At 37.2% G+C, this 21013-nt stretch overlaps 1 long non-coding RNA gene across 2 annotated transcripts in view; it reads left to right on the top strand.

Annotated features, from left to right (window-relative positions):
* Positions 1–21013, top strand: part of LOC139591998 (uncharacterized) — a 107540-nt gene that overhangs the window by 54675 nt on the left and 31852 nt on the right. The window contains exon 4 of one of the 2 annotated variants that reach the window (XR_011679843.1): positions 13175–13511. The exons of the other annotated variant lie outside the window; for it this stretch is intronic. This is a non-coding gene — a long non-coding RNA (uncharacterized lncRNA). Of the gene's footprint in view, positions 1–13174; positions 13512–21013 lie in introns of those variants that run through there. 2 annotated transcript variants of the gene reach the window in all.

Raw genomic sequence — 21013 nt, 5'->3', positions numbered from 1 at the left:
TTTCCAAGTAAGTCTATACTAAATTATCCAGCAAAGCTACAAATTGCCCTTTAACATCTCAGCCTTTCTTTGTGACTTAGTGGCAATCTAGTGTTTGGTATCAGCCTCTGTTAAAAACAATTTTAACTTGATGAGTCACATACTCATTAAATATTGGTTTTAAATGCATCTACCAAGATAATATAAATGGTCTCTTCAGCTACTTGCTGAATTTTTAAATAGTTTGTCCCAGTCCTTCCTTGATTTATGTTGGTATAAATCAAGAATAATAATACAGAGGTGTGAAAATTGCTTAAATGAGGTTGTCATCAAGGTAATGATGCCCTAAGAGGCTACCTAGAAAAGAGGCTAGACAGTGTTAAAGGAATAAAGTAGATATTTATTAAAAAGGCCTTCAAAGGATACACCCTGGGCAGTAAAGAGCCCAGCCAAGGCTAAACCCAAGAGGGACAGCGAGTCATGAGTTTTTACATTTTTATAAGTTTTGGTCCATTTACATACTGGGTTGAATTGTCCAATTACAGCTTCAGGTTATGAAGTCCCATCTTCCCAGTTTGCTCTCCTCAATTTGCTGTTGTTTACACTTTTTGGGCCTGAAGCTGTAATGGTGTCCTTGGTTCTTGGCTGGAAAAGGATTGTTTTGTCTGACTAAACTTCTAACACTTTATATGAAGTTCAGAGTTATATACTAATGTAGCTCCACCCTACTGCTCTTGGCAGAGATACCTTCCAGTAGACCAGGTTGCTCAGAGCCTCATTCAAGCTGGCCTTGAACACTTCCAGGGCTGGAGCATCCACAGCTTCTCTGGGCAACCTGTCCCAGTGCCTTATCACCCTCACAGTAATGAATTGCCTTCCAACATCTAATCCAAACCTACTCTCTTTTAGTTTGAATTCCTCCCTATCCTATCACTACCTGTTCTTGTACACCATTACTCTCCACCATTTCTGTAGGTTTCCCCCAAGTACCGGAAGGAGATTCTATATTACATTCTATATTACATTCTATTGCAGAATTTTAACAGATTTCTTTGTTCCTTGCTTTATTCACAAAGGAGTGGGTATTTAATATTAACACATGAAAGAACTAAATCTATATAAGACTCTGGTAAACTCTGTTTTTACTTTCTCTATTCTGTTGGATCATGTCACTCTGAGCATTGAAAAAAAAGAAATGGAAAAATTGTAGTGTGACATTTGCACCAGCAAAGTACTGAACTACATGAGCAATTACACTGATTTGAAGATGGTTTCCTGAGTGCCAGTACATTTCCAGTGGAGCAACTTTTGTGTTGAGAAACATCCACAACTATAAGTGGCTTTCAAGTCTGAGGTTTCAAATGTGTATTCTGTCTTTTGTAATCTGTAGTCTGCATCCCAATTAGGTTATTTCATGAAATTTCCTGGATTCATTTGAAAAAGAATGTTGTTTTTGCCAGATTTTCTACAAGAGAAACCTGAGCCTGTTTTCCCGGAGACAGAAAAAATTTTAAAAGTGTCAATTAAAGGCTAGCTTCCCTAAAGCAATACTATATTTGGTCAAGCCCCATGACTCATCTTTGCTAGAAATACTACAGTGATATCACAAAGTCCATTTCCTTCTTGTTCCAAGTAGGTTTAGTCTCCTAACTACACAGGGAATTCAGTTTTCTGAAAGCTCTTTGATTTCCAAGGCAGCAATATTTCCTAATGCATTGGACATTCAGCAAAGAAAGCATCAGGCAGCTCTTCTCTCACTGTAGCAATTTTAAGCCTCTGTTTTCTCCACTGGTTGAGCCAAAATTTGTAACATCAACTCCAAAAATAGCCCATGTAACCTTTATAGGAAGGTCTAATGTGAAAAAAAAACCAAAACCATTTTTTTAAACACCCTTTAAGGATATTTATGTAAATCTTCAGCTGTGTTTCTTTAAAAAAATCCCATCTCTTGATCAAAAATATTAACCCGGAGGCTGAATTTTAATTTTTTATTCTGTAAGTCAATCCACCTTAAGCTTATAGACAGAGACATTCTGGGATATAAGACAAACCTCCATGGTTTCCCTAGTACTAGGTGCACATGGCTGTTAGCAGGAACAAGTTGCAAAACAAGCCATTTTCCAGGAATGGAAGGAATAATCTGGATAAATTTTATATTATCCCTCAAAACAGTTAAGAAGTGCTTTATCAATCCTCCCGCTGTTACTGTGTAAGCCATTGGAGCCTGGCTGGAGCAGTGGGGCCCTAAGTAGCTAAACCTTGTGTCACTGATAAAGTCAATTATCTGGCTGTATCTGTCTAGTTTCCCCTCATGCTCACTTGCTGAGAGAGGAAAGACACAACATTCAGTGAGGATGGGAAGCACGTACACCAGGAATGCAGTGTCCTTGGAGACCTCCTGGAAGTGAAAATACAACTTCAGCCTGCAGCAATAGGCATTACTGTAGCAATAATGTCTCTTTAGCAGGGGGAAAGAAGGAGCAGGGCCTGAATGTTTGGGAGAACATTCATGTTCAAAATCTGGCCTATTGCTTTGAGAAAGACTAACTAACCTTCACTGATAATTATGAGGTTAAAAATGTACAGCAGAATGGCTCCCATTAATCAGCAGATGTGGAATTTCCTGTAACTTTTAAAATATGGAATAACTGCTTTTCTGTGCTCCCAGTGAGTGAAGATTTTCTTTCTGCATCCACTGGTTTACTCAAACTGAAAGCAAATGTCTTTAGTAAGAAAAAGATACCAAACATGTTAGGGCTGCAATAATGGTGTGAAGTCTGTGTGGGAGCCACTGGGCATCAAAGAAAAAGCATAGCTTGGAGCTCTGTCAAAGATCAATGCTTATATTTTTTGAAATAATCTCATGATTTTAACTGTTGTCAAGTCTGTGATAAATATTTTGGAATATGCAAGAATTCAGGGCTCCTAGAAGATGTGCAGGTCACAAAAAGCTCAGTCACTGTGATATAAGCATAGCTCCAGCAGATTTCGGTGTTACCAGCTTAGAGATTAGAGTGGAGCTCATGGGAAAAACGGAAGCTGACACTAAATTGCTAGCATGGATTCTTTTATGAGGGAAAAAAAATCAAGATAAAACAGAATGTGCTTACAAGAAAGATGAAGAGGGACTTTTTATAAGACCTGTAGTGATAGAACAAGGGAGTATGTCTTTAAAATAAAAGGGGATTGCTTTAGATTAGATATATAGAAAACTTTCCTCACTAGGAGAGTAGAGAGGCGCTGGAATAGGCTGCCTGAAGTTCCATCACTGGAGTTGTTCAAGGCCAGGTTGGATAGGGCTCTGAACAACCTGGTTTAGTGAAAGGTGTCCCTGCCCATTGCAACAGGGTTGGAACTGGATGATCTTTAACATCCCTTCCAACCTAACCTATTCTATGTTTCTAAGGTTTGATCTATTCTTTCATGATGAGGTTATTAATGTGCACTGAAGAAGGATATGTCTAGAAAGCAACTTGCATGCAAGAGGGAAGTCTTTTCTTCTATAAGTATTGCAGAGAAGATCATATAACTAGATGACTGGTAATAATAATCCACATTGTGTTCATATCGTAATGAATATTACTTGGTAGAGAATAGCCAAGAGAGAATCTGTTGAGTTGGCAAAAGAGTAGGATATCAATTCCTTAACTTCAGCCACCTAGATAATAGTGACTGTTCTAATCAAGTTTCTAGTTTGCCTCTACAGCTAATGGAGAAGACAGTATTTAAGGCTGCTAAAAGGACCTGATGTGTTTGTAGGTGCCTGTCTCTTACCACTGATATATACCAGATGGGTGTGTTGCCCTTCAGAGGGACATGGAAGGTTTGGAGAGAGGAACCTAAAGAAATTCAGAGAAAGAAATGCAAAGTCCTGCACCTAGGGAAGAACAAAGTCATGCACCATTACATACTGGGACTGATAATCTGGAAAGCAGCTTTGAAGAGAATGACCCAGGAGTATTGGTGAGCAACAAGATGAACAATGTGGTCTTCATGGTGAAGAAGCCAAACATCATCCTGGACTGCATTTGGCAGACTCTTGCCAGCAGGTCAAAGGAGGTGATCTTTCCTCTCTGCTCAGCACTGATGAGGCCACACATGGAGTCCTGTGTCCAGCTATGGGTTCCCCAGTACATCATGGAGTTACAGAGAGTGTCCAGGGCACCTGGATACCTGATATTATTGGGGGACTAGAATATCTTTCATACACAGAAAGGCTGAGGCCAGAGAAGACTCAGGGAAATTGTTTGGGATTCTCTCTAAATGTAAGAAAGATTTTTTGTCACTTTGAGAAGGGCTGAGTACTGAAAAAGACTGTTTGGAGAGGTTCTAGAGTCTCTTTTGGTGAAGATAGTCAAACCTGACTAGTTGCAGTCCTGGGCAACGTGTCATAGATGACCCTGCTGTGACTAGGAAGCTTGGATTAGGTGATCTCCAGAGGTCCCTGCCAAACTCAGTTGTTTCAGGATTCTGTATGAGAAGCTTGCACCTAGTTCAGTAGATAACTGGAATGCTGAATTGTAAAAGTTAGGAAGGATGGCTTTTCCACAGAATTCCTTCAAATTTAAAAAATCATAAAAAAATTGGGCAAGGCAACTGGTGGATTCTGGGTTTGTACTGTAATTGCTACACAAATAAAGCCAAAAATTGATCATCAAGAATGAAAAATCACTGACTTTTACAGTTTCATAAGCATCTCAGTGTATCAGTACTACTAAAGGTGCTTTCTAATCTTAAGCTCTTATAAAATTCTTGAATTATCTTAAAATCTGGACTTTATGTAACACTGCAAAAGAATCATTAAAAGCAGTTTTAAAGCAGTCCATTAATATTTGTGTTGGTTTCTGTGCTTACTTTTAACCTTGCATATGCATGTATTTTGCATGGAACAATAATTACTGAGTGAAAGTATTTATCCAAAAGCAACCTTGGACAGACATAGTTATGAAGGCAACAGAAGACAGGGATGAAAAGAGATAAAATTTAATGCTTGTTGATCTATAAAGTCTTTATATTAGCTGAATTTTAAAAGTAATATTTCAGGTCTTACTGAAAACTTGGTATTAACTAAATATGAAGCTACATATGTGTTCAATTTCCATGTGAAAAGAAGATATCAAACTACTGAAATCTTCAAGTAATACTGAACTACTGAAATTAAAAATAGATTTTTAAGTCATGAGCTAATTGGACTCATGAAAGGTTCTGCTTCACCAAAACCCTTTCTACCTTAAAGACAGGGCAGGGTTAGTCCACTCTTTTAAATTAATGATTATCAGTGGATGAAGTCAGAAAACTCTCACCTGAAGAGTTTTCATGAACTTCAGACATGTAAGCTATAGGTAGTTCTAGAGGGTTGTCCACTGGAGGGTTTAATCCACTGGAGTTAGTGCCTAAGGAGAACAAGAACGGTAGCACAAGGTTTATCAATTGTACAACTCCAGTTCCAAGCAACTGCAGCTGGGATTACTCACAATTTAATAAATACGAGGTAGGTTTTTCTGTGTCAAATGTCTCTGGTTTATTTGGTTTATCAAGCTCTCTAGTTGGGACTTGCTGTCTCACTCTTATTGTGAGAACAAGTACAGTAGAGCTACAACTACAGAAATCAGATCTGATGCTGGAAGCAACACCTTTGCTTTACCTAATCTGCCTTTCCTCTTTCCCTGAGACTGGCCAAGAAGAAAAGGGTCAGTCTCTGTGCAGCTTCATGCTAACATAGAGCTGTTGTTCTCAGAGTTCAGGTTGGTGCACCTGAGTACTGCACTGTTGTGGAGAAACACCAAAGAGCTGGCATGATCATCCCTGCTTAGCACTGCCTGCACCCTGTGAATCTTTCTTCTCAGAGCTGCACAGATACCTGACAAAGGGAGCTATTGAGCCTTCCCAGTGCTAAAGTATCAGAGGGGCCGTTCTCTAGCCTTAATACTTAATTTTCTCTAGGTTTTCAGCTTTTCATGGGAGGAAAGTTACAGTCCTAGAGACAGCAGTCTCTCTTGCAGCAGTTTTTCTGAGCTCACAGACTAATGTGTTTTCTGAAACATTCTTTCCCTAGTGTCATTTTTTAACAAGAGCTGGACTATTTCAGTCATGTCTTCCTCCAAGAATTCACAGATATCTAGCCTAAAAAGCTGAGCTTGAAATGCTGAATTTGACAAGTGTACAACAAATGAGAACAGGCTCTCACGGAGACATGCAATAAAACAATTCTCTAGCTGAAGCCGCTGGTTTGGCCTAATGTAATATTTTGGTGTATTGTGAGGCTTCTAATTTCACACATTTCATAGTAAGCAGTAATATGCAACTAATTAGAGTGTACTGATGACCTCTATCATTATGAAATCAAATCTCACTGCTTTCATAATATCTATGGTATTTAATTCAGTCTTAAATAATTTTTTCAACCATGGTTAACCCTTGCTACCTCAGCGCCTTTATTTCCTACATTCCTCTGAAACCTCCATGTGCTACAGCAAAAGCAGCTGGTCTCAACCTGTTCTTACAGTGAGCATTTCATTTCATGCTAAGAGTGTTGCTCCACCTTTATTTTATCATCCCAGGCTCTGAAAGGCTCCCAATAGACAGAAAAAATCCCAGCAATGCAATGGAAGGAAGTAGCTCCTTAACAGCAATCTAAATGCCTTCAGAAGGCACTTTTTGTCTGCAGCCCAGCATGAGGTTTTAGAGATTTCTGGCAATTAAAACAATGCTATTAAGGGCCATGTCAGATAAAGTCTGCCATGTCTTTGCTATCTGAGGCCTCATTACTTGTGTTGCTCCAAGTTGATCACACTGTCTGCTTTGAAGAGAGGGAAGCCCCATCTTGCAATTACTTATCTACATTACTTATCAGGTTGAAGCCTGATAAGACTTCTTTAATACCACAGTCACCAGAAAACAAAGCTTTTTGAGATTTATAGTTTTCAGATTTGCTTTTTTTTTTACTCTTGTTAAAGACAACATAAGGTTTTTCTTATTGTTTTCCCCTGCCCCTCAAAAACTACAGATAACATATGTTCAATTAATGTTCTGCCATATGACAAAAGCATCCCCCCACCTGAAGCTCCCCAGTGAGTGGTTAAGTCCTGGTAACTCTCTTTTCTTGCTCATCTGTATCAATGCTGGACCAGAACAGCCCTAAGGCTTGACTTCAGTTCCTTTCCATGTGATCTGTAAGGCTGAGAAACCAGCAATGTGTTCCTAGCACTGAAGCAGGGGAAAGGGTTTGCTGATGGAGCAGTAAAAATTACCAGGTAGTAAATACATTTATTTATTAAATTTCTGGTATATGTGCCCTGAAGACATACAATGTCAGAAAGTGACAAATTTGATTGTTGCCCAAAGACAAATAAAAATATTACTAATGTAGTCTTGAAAAAATAAAATAATGTGAGCTACTGATTGCTGTTGCATCCTTTTTTGTGACAAATGCTGTTGTTTTCAGTTCTGAAGGACTCTTCTTAAATCTCTGTAGTGACAGGTGACTTTAAAAGAGTGCATCAGCCACCTAATTCATGCAAAGCTGCTGCCTATTTTTTTTTAAGGGCTCATCCTTTTTTATCATTTACAGCATATTTTAAAACAACATTTTTTGATGTTTGTTTGCTTGCTTGTTTGTTTTTACTTAAGTGGACAAAGTTGCTTACGACCTGAAAATAAATTTTTGTGCATTACTGAGAAAGACACTGATTTTGTCCATGTTAAAGATTAAAGGACCACAATCTAAAACTCTTATTCATGGATATAGTGCTATTCCCTTTGGCAAGTAATTTGAGAAAAACAGTTGTTTTAACTTCTGGACAAGTCACCAGACTGGTTTTAAAACTCTGCTTTGCCAGAGAGGCTTCTTGTGTGTTGCTTCCTAGCTGAAAATTAAGGATATTACTTTTTTTTCCCTGTTTTCAACAATTTATTTCTCCAGTCAGTTAAGACTTTTCAATTATTTCTAAGAGGAGCTTTTATCAAAACAGGAATATTTTTACGTTTCTTAGGCACTGCTACAATATCACTGATGTGAATAATTAAAATAAATAACTTTTCTCTGGTAGTGTTGCATTTCAAATGTAGTATTTGGATTTTTGCTGTCACAGGACAGAGTAACTGAGAACTGAAATTCTCTACCAAATGTACAACATTGCAAATGCTACACAGGCCAGCTGAACACAAGCATCTGAAATTCATCAGAAAACCATTCAGCCATGGTTTTTTATTTTCTAGGAAGAACGATACATTGGAACAGTTCTGTAATTTCATCCTCCTCTTAAATATAACCTAATTTAAAATTTATTGTGCTGAGAAATATTTATTCAAAGATTCAGGAAAAAAATATAGAATGTTTAAACCATTAAAACCACCCTCAGGTTATCTCTTTATATTCTATTAATTATGTACAGTGACTCCAGGTTTTATCTGTTTTAGTTTAATTCAAATATAGGAATAAAATGCAGCTATTGAGTTTCATAAGTTTTGAGAGAATAGAAGCAATAAAGTGCATAAACTATCAAAATTGTTTCTCTTCATTTAATGTGTTTTTTATTTTTATTTGGTTTGCCTTAACAGCTTCAACTATTTCCCATGTTTTCTAATAGTGATTTAGTTCTCAGTTCTTCAAAAGCCTTGACAAAGGCATCTTTGAAGGACAGTACACTTGTGTCTGAGTGCCTGTAGCCCATCCCTTTCATCAGCACCCTCCTCTCACACTGAATCTTGTGCCCATCACTGTCTGCAACAGCCACCGAGCAGCGCTGAACTGAACACTGACAGTTCAGTACAGCCTTCACCAGACAAACTCCTTTCTGTATTTTGGAGATGATTGTGGTCACAGCAGCTGCTGTATCTTGCTGAGCTTTCTCTCTGTTATTTCTTTTGATGCCTGTCTCAGCACCTTCTTGCCTGCCTTTTTCCAACTACCCCAGGCTTTGCCATGGACACTTCCCTCTGACCCTGCAGCACTGCTGGCCAGCAGCTCCTGTCCAGCTTTCCTCGGAGTCTGTCCCAGCTTCCCCATTTCTAATTTACAAGTCAGACCAACATCTTCCTCAGAAATCAATCTCCTTTGGCTCCTCTCCCTGCTTTCTGTCTCATCTGGCTCCTTCCCTTTGTCTGGTTGTAGATGTCCTTTGTTGTGCAAGCAGCCCTTCTCCAGTCCTTACACAGCTCACTGCTCCTCCCAGGTGTTTGCCACAGGGAAAAGGTAATGGGGCAATGGCTTTTGCTGTCAGAAGCTTTGTTCCACTATCAACGTTTGGCAAAAAATGTACAGTTTGAACAAAAGTGTTGTGGGCCTGAATCAATTTCCACTGAAGTCAGTGGAAGTTTTTGCTCTTACTTTAGTGGGCGCTGGATCAGGCTCTGATGTGTGGTGACTAATGCTTTTTTTGTTATATATTTCATAATGCAAATATCCACAGAGGAACATGACCCAGAGAAATATGAAATACTTATTTTTCAATATTCATTCCCAACTCTCAGCAGTGCAGTCTAACAAAAATATTGTTTTTAAATGCAGTCCAAGGAGCTTGTTCATCTCTAATCACCTAGCAGCCTAGAAAAACAAACCCACAGTTTAGAAATCTGTTTGGCTAAGGCAACATTTATATTAAAACAGACTTATTGAATCTTTGTTAAAATAGAATATATATTGTCTTTTACTGCCAGGTTCAAACTCTTTGTTACCTGGGCTCCCTTTCTGCTTCCAGTAAAGCTGTCACTTGCAATACGTGGGCTCATCACTTAGCTGCTGGCAAAATATTTACTGTGCACTGCATCTTACCTTGGCTGTGCAAGTTTGCATATTTATCATGTTAATCCCTATGCTTGGAATCTGAAATTAGGGTATTATCTTGACCAAAATAAGTAAAAGTTAGAAACATATTGACATTTTTTTTTTCTTCCTTCTGCAGGCATATTCCTCATCTAATTTGGTACTTGCACAGTAAAAATTATTAACTATTCAAGTTTATACCACCTACTCCCATATATAATACAGATATTTTTTCCCTTACTATTCTACTGTATAGAGAGAAACACTTGTCTGCAGTGCACTAGGACACAACAGGTGAATATGAATGTAAATTCTACAGCTACTTCAGTAAAATTCTTAATGAAGGTAGAAAAAAAAAATCCAGGCTCTCCATACACTTCGCTTTATCCTCAAATAATTGGCAGCTATCATCTTCAAAGGGTTCATTTCTACCAAAGATGCTTCTGGTCCTCACAGAAAAGAAACTATTATGTCTCAATCTTTGTCTGCTCAGTTGTCTTCTTCTAAAATTGTATTGCGACCTCATCTTAAATTGGTAGATTAAAAATAAGTGGATAAAGTGCCCACACTTAAATGCAAGGTGGTATGCAGGATATGATTAATGCATTTGTCTACACTGCAGAGTTTGGATTAGGTGTGTTCAAATCCCCAATAAAAATACAACTCAACAAAGAATAAGTACCAAGGAATAGTGGTACTTATCCTTATACTCTCATCATTCAGTATTTAGGGTGAAAATAGGAATTTGCAGTGTGACAGTATCATAATACATTTTATTGTGAAGATTAACAGATTAACATGCATTGCAAAGCTGGATCCATGTTTGGTATTTCATGGGTGCTTGGTCTGTATTGTGAAAATGCTCTTGATTTTGGGTGGGATTGCTCAGATCTGAGAGTGGGACTTAGGAGATTTCATCTTGCCTGTTCCTCAATACACTTCTGCAGGTTCCTGAGGGAAATGGGAGCTGGCTCTCCCCTGGATGTCCTGGCAGTGGACACCTTGGGTTCCCAGGGGGTCTGCAGCTGCCCATGGTGGATGATGGATGTTTTCCAGTGCATGCCTCAATGGCTTTCTTGCAACAGGGCATAAACTTTGCCAGAAACTTTGGGCATTACAGATTGAAAATTATGTCAAAAGTTACTGAATTTTACTTTTTATGACTTTATCACAGTACATTCTCCTAAAAGATAACACAGAGTTTTAAATTAATATATTAACATTGAAATGAAATAAGGAAATTGACAAAATTGTTTAAACAATATATGGAAAGTATGCATATGTCTGAAGTATTACAGTGCTCTTAATGGTGAATTTCAGCTCAATGCCATATAAAGTAACTAAATACTTCTAACTAAAACTCTTAGAAGATGAGCCTTTGTTCTCCATATAAGCTATCTTTGTCACTATAAATAATTGTTAGCATGTTTTGTTAGCCTTTTTCATGGGTATAAGATTTGTGTTGTCTAATTTATTATATTGATTACACAATGATGAACTGCTTTGGCCTTCTCAATGTGCTGTTATGGGATTGGTTATCCATTCTAGTTCATTACCTCGAGCTACTTTGTTTTAAACATGAAAGAATTGGAAAAGCCAGCCAATAAAATGACATAGCTGTGGAAAGGTTAAAGAACTACACAGGGTCCGACTAAAGCTGACAAGCATTGAAGTTTGGATTTCTCATTCTTATGACAAAGATGGTAATGGAAAGAGAAAACAGCAGTATCTAATCCATTTTTATGACAGTGAGTGTAATTAAATTGGAAAGGATATAAAAGCAACCTGTTCTTATTATAATTTATATATCCTTATCTTATGCCCCTTCCTTGATTTTTCTAATATAGTCACTATACTGCTGTAACCTTTGGACAGAGATTCTTTGGGAAACATGCAAGACGACATGTACAGAGCAGAGTGTTATGAAGTGGCTTATATATTTCTAAAGAGAGTAATATCTACTGATATTAATATTCTAGATGAGAAAAGGAATGGCTTAAAGTATAGATAGCAATTTTACTGCTTGATTTTCCACAAAGTGAGCTTATATGTCATGTGAATCTTTTGTGAATCATTATTCGCAACACTTAATGGGACTGATCTTTACTTTGGAGTGACCAGCGATTGAGATTCAGGAGTTTCTGTCTTCCATTATCTCAGACATTAACTTTTCTTAAGAAAATGAATGATATAAATGATACGAAATAAGGATCAATCATTTTTATCAGCATTTTAATATATAAAGGAATCCACCTACTACTGAACTAAAGTAAAATGTATGACAGACTAAATATTCCACCATAAAATTTAGATTTTTATTATATTGAGGCTGGGGTATTTTTCCAGCTTTTCTTTCTTTTCTTTTCTTTTCTTTTCTTTTCTTTTCTTTTCTTTTCTTTTCTTTTCTTTTCTTTTCTTTTCTTTTCTTGCTGTTGTGTTGTTTGTTTTGTTTTAAAAAGACTATCTGACATAGAAAATGTAAGGTTTTTTATTCATTTTTATCATTGGGATCTATTTATTGGCATAAGTTCTCTATTTTCATAGACTAAATAAAGGTCATATTTGACAAAGTAATTTCCTGTATTCTTTACACTGTTAGTTCTAAACAATTTTTTGAGAGAAAATGACTGACTGGCTACCATGTAAAGCCTCAGTCATGTAAAAATCTCTATAAGCATAGTTACAAAAATTATCCACAATGGCTTAGCTCAGCATCTTGCAGCAACCAGAAATGGAAGCTTCTGTCAGAGCACACAGAATAAAATTTCTGTAGAAGTGTAAGGAATGTATGTGGCATGAAATGTCAAACATGAGTGACATTTGAGAATGGCCTTAAATACTGATACAAATGAATTCACAGAGGTCTTGCTGTTCTGAAAATGTAATATAGAACTATAGCTTTGCCCGTCTCTTGTGTGGATCACAGTGTTTATGTCAGCCCTGTCCTCAGCCTACTGTTGCTGCTCTTGCCCTCACAGTTTACAACAGCTTGGTACACTGCCATATGAGGACCCACCAAGTTAACTGAAAACACTGTAGGAGAAAAACAGTTTCATTTTTTATCTGGTATTTAATGCACTTATCTTGTATTTAGTCTTGCAGATCAGTGTTTGGGTTGCAAGCAATGATATACTAACATTTCTCTGATCTTTTTTTCTTTTAAAAAGGGATAGTTTCCTTAAGAAGTTTCCTATTGGTAAATATTTGTCACGATAAAAAACATGTATGTGCATATTATTAAGAAAAGTAAACATAAGATTTTTGATTAATTTTCAAGTTCTGGTCAAAGCTTTTTGCATCCCTACTGGGGTTATCGCTTTATTTTTCATGCTGTATGAATATGTAAATTTAGCACAAACAGTTTTAGTTTGTAGGGTGTGATGGGCAATAATCATTGTATCAACAATTTATGTATTTTTTTCCTTCATAAAGATGGTGGACCTTTGAGAAGGTGACTGATGTTTCCTTCATCTGGATCAGGCAGAGCTTTTTGAGGGAGGATGTGCTCCTTGAGAGCTTTTGAAGACCAAAAGGAAGCATATCAGAAAGAAGGGGATATATGAAAACACAGTGAGCGAGAAGATGGAGCACCCCAGAGTTTGAGAGACTTTGGAGAAGATGGTGATGTATATCTGCAGTTGTGCTGCTGACAGGATGGAAGGAGGCTTTCAGAGCCTTTAGAGAGGCTCTATGGACTTTGTTGCAATACAGAAAATTGGCAAGGTGCTGGTTCAGGTCAAACCTAGTGGAAGAGCTCACTTGCAAGAAAGAAATGGATAGGGAAGTTCCACTGAAAACCCTGTTGGTTGTTTTAGCATAACAGAATAGTGAATTTTCCCCCTTGAAACTCCAGCTTGCCCTATGGTCATAGCATTGCTTTTTCAGGTGAATTAGTGTAAGTTTGTGCTTACAAATAAAATAAATACTACTGATTAATTTAGTTTTGATTTGTGCTTACAAATTAATATCAGCAGGTGTCATCCCATCACAAGAATTAGTGATACAAGTGTGATTCTCAGAGCATAGGTTAAAAGACTACTGTGAACATGGCACAGACTTTTGCAAGGGGAAAGAGGATGTTACAGTCCATGTGTACACATTTTGGTGCTGTGGGATCTAAGACAGATTTGGATCTGAGATCTGATTTTCAGCTGTAGTAAAAGAAGACCATATTTTAACTTGAATTTCCAGGTTCAGTTCTTCCAGGTAACTACTTACTCAACTAACACTAAGCCTGGTGAAATCTTGCTGTTGGGATACACTTACTAAATGTACCATGATTTGAAATTAGACACTAATCATTGCATAAAATGATAATAGAATAAAGGTACTTGATATTTTTTCATGCTCCTGGCAAAAGACCTCTATACATGCCGTTTTCTCAGGGGTGTGATTAGCAAAATCTGACTGAATTAAAGAGTAGGGCAGGGCACACAATAGCACACAGGACTATAGTTTCTGTGTTGAAAGAGAATTATTGGTGGTTTGAGGAACATTTTAAACTGATGAAAGCATTAGGTGCTATTCTATCCCCAGTCTCTGCCCATGTGTCTTGCTGTGCTCCCTGTGTCTGCAGTACCAATTACCTATGTGACTCTGGCTTTGCTTGTCAAGAAAATGATCCAGGTGGAAATTAATACTATTTTGGTTTTGTCAGATTACATTTTAATCTCTTTGGTCTTCCCTTGTGGCAGCAACAAGCATTTAGCAGGAGGATTTGGGAAAAGAGAATGGAAAAGGGCAAGATATTTGTTTTGGCAATGGCCTTTGTCAGCTTATGTTGGTCATATGGTCTCATGTCAGCTTAAGTTAACTGTCAATACTAACTTGATTTAGAAGATAATAACAGAGGAACTGAAAACCTTCTGCTGCTTCTGGTGTGCATGAACCAGACTCAGTCACAATCTTTTGTGTAGGATATAGGGCTCTCTCCACACATTTCTCTGTACTGTGGGACAGAAAGTGGATGTGGATGTCCTTAGAGCCTTTCTCCACCTTGACTGCACATACCCATATCCTGCTATGTGCACCTGTGCCTACTCTCTCCCCCTGCCTCACATGGAGTATGTGCAGACAACTACACTCAGGGCTAGGTCCCCACACAAATTCTCTCTAAACAAAACATATTTCCTTTTAGATTCTTATCCCACAATTTGATTTATTCCTTTTGTAAATATGCAGAGCAGCAGTCTCAAGGTGTAGAGCAGGTTTCAACATCTTTGATTGGCTTCCATGTCAGTTTGCAGCACAGTGTCATGTGTGTGCCTGTGACAAGAAGGAAGACTCTGTACCTGATCTATCCACCCTTTGCCATCTGTGGTGGATGCCATGGCAAACTACCTTATTCAATATTTACTCTGACACAGGAGAATATAAAAGGAACAATATTTATAGGTAAAAGGAATGTCTTTTTTAAAGTCAGTTGTTATTTAGGATAATTTCTCTTCACGTGTAGTCTTCATTTCAAATAAAAAATTAAGTTACTTCTAGGCAGAATAAAACCAGTGTCATAACTGGCACATTTTTTATAGATATGAGAAGAAAGGTAGGAAAAAATAAACCAAATATAGGCATTTTTTCTTTTAAATTCATGCCTAAACTACCACAGCAGCTATTATACCTGGGATATATGGACGATTAAAAGAACAGTGTCAAATCAGTTAATCTTGTGATAGCAGATATTATTTTTAGTATTTCTGAATTCTTCTCCTTAGATTATTATTTCATTCTTTCATGACTCTGGAAATACACAAGAAGGAAAAGCTTGCAATGTCACCTTTGTATTGGCTTGCTGAATCTCAACATATCTAAATCTCTAGAAATTATTCAAAAGTGGTAGAATTGAAAACTGGTCTGAATATAATAAAGGGTTTGGTTATATTCAGTATAAGACTGAAAGTCTTCTATTACTCCCAGATCTGTATCAACTCAGCAAAAGATTTTCTCTGGTGTAATAGCAAAAACACATCAACATCACAACTTGTTATGTAGTGACATCACTTTTTTGCTTATACAAAAAAGTGAAACTTGGATTAAGTAATAGGGACAAGGGAAGACCAGTGTTTGTTAACCTTTTTGCTTTTCTCTGTATTACTAATAACTGGTGATTTGCATGATGTGTATGTCACTAGGTCTATTATTGGCTTGTGGGGGTTCTGCTTCTTGGTTTTAGTGGTAACAGCTGATGCTGTGGCACAGTACAGGTGGAATGAAGTTTTAAATAGATGGCATTGACTGGCATATAGAAACTTAACTCTAATTGGTTTCCCTTATTTTTTAACTTGGTGTAGATGAAGGCTCAGATAAAAGTCAAGGGACTGCGACTCTTAACAAAGCATTTTGTCCTCATTTGAAACTCAGATTTTTCCACTGTGCCCCAGCACGAGAAATTTAGAGGATTGTGCTCCTAAAAATGAGTGCCCAAATCCCAGCAAGTTGCATAAGAGTTAAACTGGACAAAGATTCTCAGTCTAAAACTACCTGGATTATGTATTAGGAAGATATCTTTACCTGAGATCCATAACTTGGAGTCCTTTCTTAGCCTCTTGATTTTTGCATGAGGTCTCAAGTTGTTGGTGGGCTACACTGTTAAAGGGGACTCTAGCTGTCGCCAATACCAACATTCTTTCAAATTTAGTATTGACTAATGTGTTTTGCATGCAACCTGATTCGACTAGACCAAGGTGAGACCTTGCAATGATGTCAGCACTTGGGATTGTGTGAAAAAGAATAGAAACAACTCTTTTTCTTCCTTAGGTATATGTGTACTTATGATATGTTCAGGGTAAGACAAAAGAGATACAGAGGCTCAGTTTTGGATGATTTTACCTCTATTCTTTCTCTCTTTATTTTTTTTTCAATTTTGTCTTAAATCTCAGTTTTCATTGGAGTGATAGAATTGATAATATTAACTGTTTGAAAAATGTGCTGTTCTGTGATCACATTTTCTTGAAAACAACAAAGAATTTTCTTGAAAACTACAAAAATAAGGCTGTTACCTCTGCCTCGTTAAAAAAAATTAAAATAAAATTTTTAGAAATTGACAAAGTAATGGTGTTTCTCATAGAGTTATTCTGATGCTTAACTACTGTATTTGAAAAAAAAGCTATAGTTATGAGGTTTTCAGATATATCATGAGCCACATGCAAATGGCTACATTTTCAAAATACAGTAAAATATGCAAGAGCTAAATATTTGTTACTGGATTCTATCAGCTGAAGAGATTTATGACTTGACTTATGAGAATAAAAATATTTCCAGTTAGGCAAAAGTTATAACTGATCTTTCCCTCAAATATGTTAACAAACGGACAGTAAAATAAAAAAGAATTTAAATGCTATATATTCTTTTTTGCTACCTTTTACCTTTGGCTGCATGAATTTGCAGAGAGTTTTTTGAGTTATATTTAACACCCACGGAAGACAAAGTCAGACTTTCCATTCACTTTACAGTAGGAGGACTTGTTTATTAGTTGTTTTACTAAAACCCAGTGATTTTCCTGTCACCTGTGTAGTGCTAGTGATCCTAGACTGTTCTAAGAGACATTTCAAAAGCTATAAAATGTTGGAAGACGTTTGAAAGCAAAATGTATGTTGCAAAGTTTAAAAATCTATTTAGGAAATCATGACTTTTTATAAATAGGCAAGAAACTACAGGGTTACTTATACAGAGAATATGGTGTAATTTCCAAACCACTGCTTTCACAGTCAATGAAACAGACTAGTAAGATAATAGATTTAGAAGTGGGAATAATATCTAGCAGTAAAAGAGATTTTAGAAATCTGTAGCCTTGAGATGATTCACATGTGCTTTAAAATTACTTGGAGGTGAGACCATATCTCTGCTGTGATTCTGAAGTGCCTCAGCACAATGCACTCATTGGTGCCTGGAACGTTATACCATTTTACAGTATGATTACTAATGGTAATACCTACTAATTGTTCTAAAAGAAAAAAAAGTTATTGGCAGAAGAAAAATTCTACATACCATCTGAAATGGATTGAGGCAGCATAAAGACACCTTTATCAGCATGGTTATATACCCAGTAAAAACAAAAGAGAGAAACTGCTACCAGAGCTTCATAGGAGTTTTATAGATTTTACTTGTTTTGACATTAGACATCAGACTTTAAATATATTTTCTTACATATGTAAATATGTGATGGGTTGTGCCTGCTGAGGTAAACTCTTCTTGAAGCTTTGGAATGAATCAAATGTGGTTTGCAAAGTTATAGTTTTACAGACTGAAATATGACATCCAGCTGTCTATAGGATTTAATTTTGTTCTGTCAATAAGTCAGGAAACATGGATTAACACAATGTTAAAAAAAAAAAAAATCAGGATGATTTAAATGTACTGATGTAATGTTTTTTTCTAATGTGCAGTTAAAGAAGGGGTTATGTCATGATGTACTAGCCGCTGAAATTATCACATGGAAAATTACCTTCCGATCATTTGCTTCCAGATCAGATATTAGAGGATTACACTAACTTGGGGATTGTCTCAGTGTGTCTCTCAGATGTAGATCATTAGATGCCTTAATTTCAGTCACTGTTTTTACCCAGTACAGCAGTTCAACTGAGTTACACTGAGGATTAATTTGCTGGATTTCTTGCTCCATCACAAAGCATCTGATCATTCTAGGTTTTTGTCTTTTTTTATTATTATTGCTAAACCAATATGACATGGCTGTGTTTGCTAAAATTAGAACTAAGGAGAGCAAATTAATTTACCTTGAGTGGTGAAGATGGTTATACTGTTAAAGATATTGAGCATGAGTAGCAAGCATTAAAAAGTATCTTGAGAGAAGTTTATCAACCAAAACTTTGATTTGGTACAGTGACCCTTTTTATGATACACCATTGTCCAGATTCTTCATTTTATCATTTATCAGCTCTATTGTATTAGCAAGGAAGATGTGACAATAAAGGCTGAGCAAGACTGTGCTTAGGAAGTAATATCTTTTATTAAACAGAAGAAGAAGGAAAGGAAAATATTATCAATGTAATGAGAATAGCAGCCATGGTTTCACTTTCTGAGTCCTGATTATAGAACAGTCAATGTAAAAAGGGACAGGAACAAGCTTTCTGAAGTCTTGCTTATACTAAGATTTTGACACCTAAGTTCCACCCCGCTGATTCTCAGTCAGCAGGCAGAACACCTATTTGCTGTCCCTGTCTTGTTTTGTACATGGAACACTAGTTGGATTGGATGCCTTGATAGGTATAGGTACCCACACCATAGTTCAGACTACTGTACTCTGAGGAAGGATGTGGAGAAACTTCATATTTTTGCATAATAGCATATTATGGGTGAACTCTTACTCAGAAAAGGGAAGGGATTCTCCTGCCCCACTCTCTCCCCCAGCAGTCTGAGCACACATTTGATGAACAGTGCTCTCATGCTTAGGTTCACATTCCCAGGACTGTACAAAGCTGGGACCAGTTATGTTCTAATACTCAATGTCTGTAGGTATTGCAAGGAGTAAGGTATAAAACAGTACTTGTAGCAGGCTTTCCCTGGTCTGCCTTAGAACTCATCATTATATGGTATTACCTCTGCAACAGCCACAAAATAGATCTGGGGCTAGGGCTCTCTTCTGTAAGTTCTCAGGCTAAGTGGAGGAGATCAATGAGCCCCAAGCCTCTGTTTCTCAGTCAAATCAGCTAAATAAAGTCAATTATAGAATATAGTGACTAACAGGATGAAATAAAAATTCCCAGTACCCACACTTTTCCCTTTGCAAAGGGTCACAGTTACCTGCGTGGTGGTCTAGGCTCTGGCAGGATGCTCAGGGTTGTTTTTTGGTTCCTCAGGCTTTTGTCAGAGAGACAGAGCCTCCTTTAGGTGTCCTTACAGTGCCCTCCGGAGGTGCTCCGAGACACCTACAAGTGGCGTTTTTAGGGAACTTGTGACCACGGAGTTGTCCTCAAACTAGTGGAGCTCAGTGTAAACTCTGATCCCCACCCACTATAAACCACAGTAACTAGAGACCCTTGTTAAAGGCATATGGAGCCAGGAGTATTCAAAGGAAAAAAAAGGATAGCTGTAAAAAGACAAAAGAGAAAACTCTTCTCCCAAGTCTGAGCATTGGAAGTAGAAGAGGGGTGGAGTGATGAGTGTGAAGATAAGTGAAAATTGGAGTAGAAAGAGATGAAAGAAGAGAGATGAATGATATGGATGATGCTGGTGAAGAATGAGCAGTGGGAAGCAGGGATTGGAAGAGTCTTTCTCATTATTCACATTCAACCAGGTCATTAACATTCTACCATCCTACAGGTGTAAGGACACTTGCTGATGAATGTTTTCAGTATAGATCAGTAGCTTGATTTACTCTACAGCCGTCTTGTGTTTTTCAATTTGCTAATGTTTAGCTATATTAAATAGTTCAGTGTCTTCTCTTGTAAGGTAAAACTAACTCCTAATGAAAGCAACAGGTCTAATTAAATGGTCTTTCCTAGGATTTGCCACTGTTGTGATTCGTTTCTCCATGGTGATCAATCTTGGTAGCCAAATCAAACAAACAAGAAAAAATAGTAAGTCCTAGGTTGAAATTACTTTGAATTTAATCACTGCATAATGTTTCCCACATGAGACTGTGCATTCTCATAAATGTCTGCAGTTTGTTTGTTAACCATGGCACGGTTTGTCCATCCTTCTTAAAGTGAAAGTATAGCATTTTTCATGCAGGCAAAAACATCTAACAAAAACAACTGGAAAGCCACTCAGCTTATCCAGACTGGGATAGGGATCTGATTATTTCTTCACTCTAATTATGCTTCTATCAGATTTGTCAAGGGAAACTGAAGAACTAAGAAATTATTTAGTGTGAAAAGAAAATCAAAGTGTGATGATGATTCCAAGTAAAATAAATGGAAGCTAAGGACATCATCTTCACAGAAAATGATGAGATTTAGGTGCCTACCTCTCTTCAGTTTTTGAAAACCTTTGTCTAAACTCCTTCTTTTCCTGTCTTTCCAAAGACAGTTTATCAAACAATTCATCAAATTAATTGCTTTGTAAAGTAATCAAGTTGGTGCCACCCTGCAGGTTACAAGAGGTCTATGGTTATTTTTGCCTCTATAATGATCTTGAGTTTTTAATGTACTTTTGCTAGCAGTGATGGGATGTATGTGTGGGTGTTAGGGTTTTTTGTTTGGTTGTTGGGGCATTTTTTTTTGCATTAGGAAGTCTGTTTTAATGTTTCATATATCTAACAGCTGTCTTAAAAACAATGGACAGATTTTTTTTTCTTATCTAGAGTAATAGCCA

Source organism: Agelaius tricolor, unplaced genomic scaffold (assembly GCF_023055355.1).
Source record: "Agelaius tricolor isolate 1412-34295 unplaced genomic scaffold, bAgeTri1.0.p SCAF_1, whole genome shotgun sequence".
In the NCBI taxonomy this organism is placed as follows: domain Eukaryota; kingdom Metazoa; phylum Chordata; class Aves; order Passeriformes; family Icteridae; genus Agelaius; species Agelaius tricolor.
Note: the sequence above shows the minus strand (reverse complement) of the source record. Positions and strands in the feature narration are given on the sequence as shown.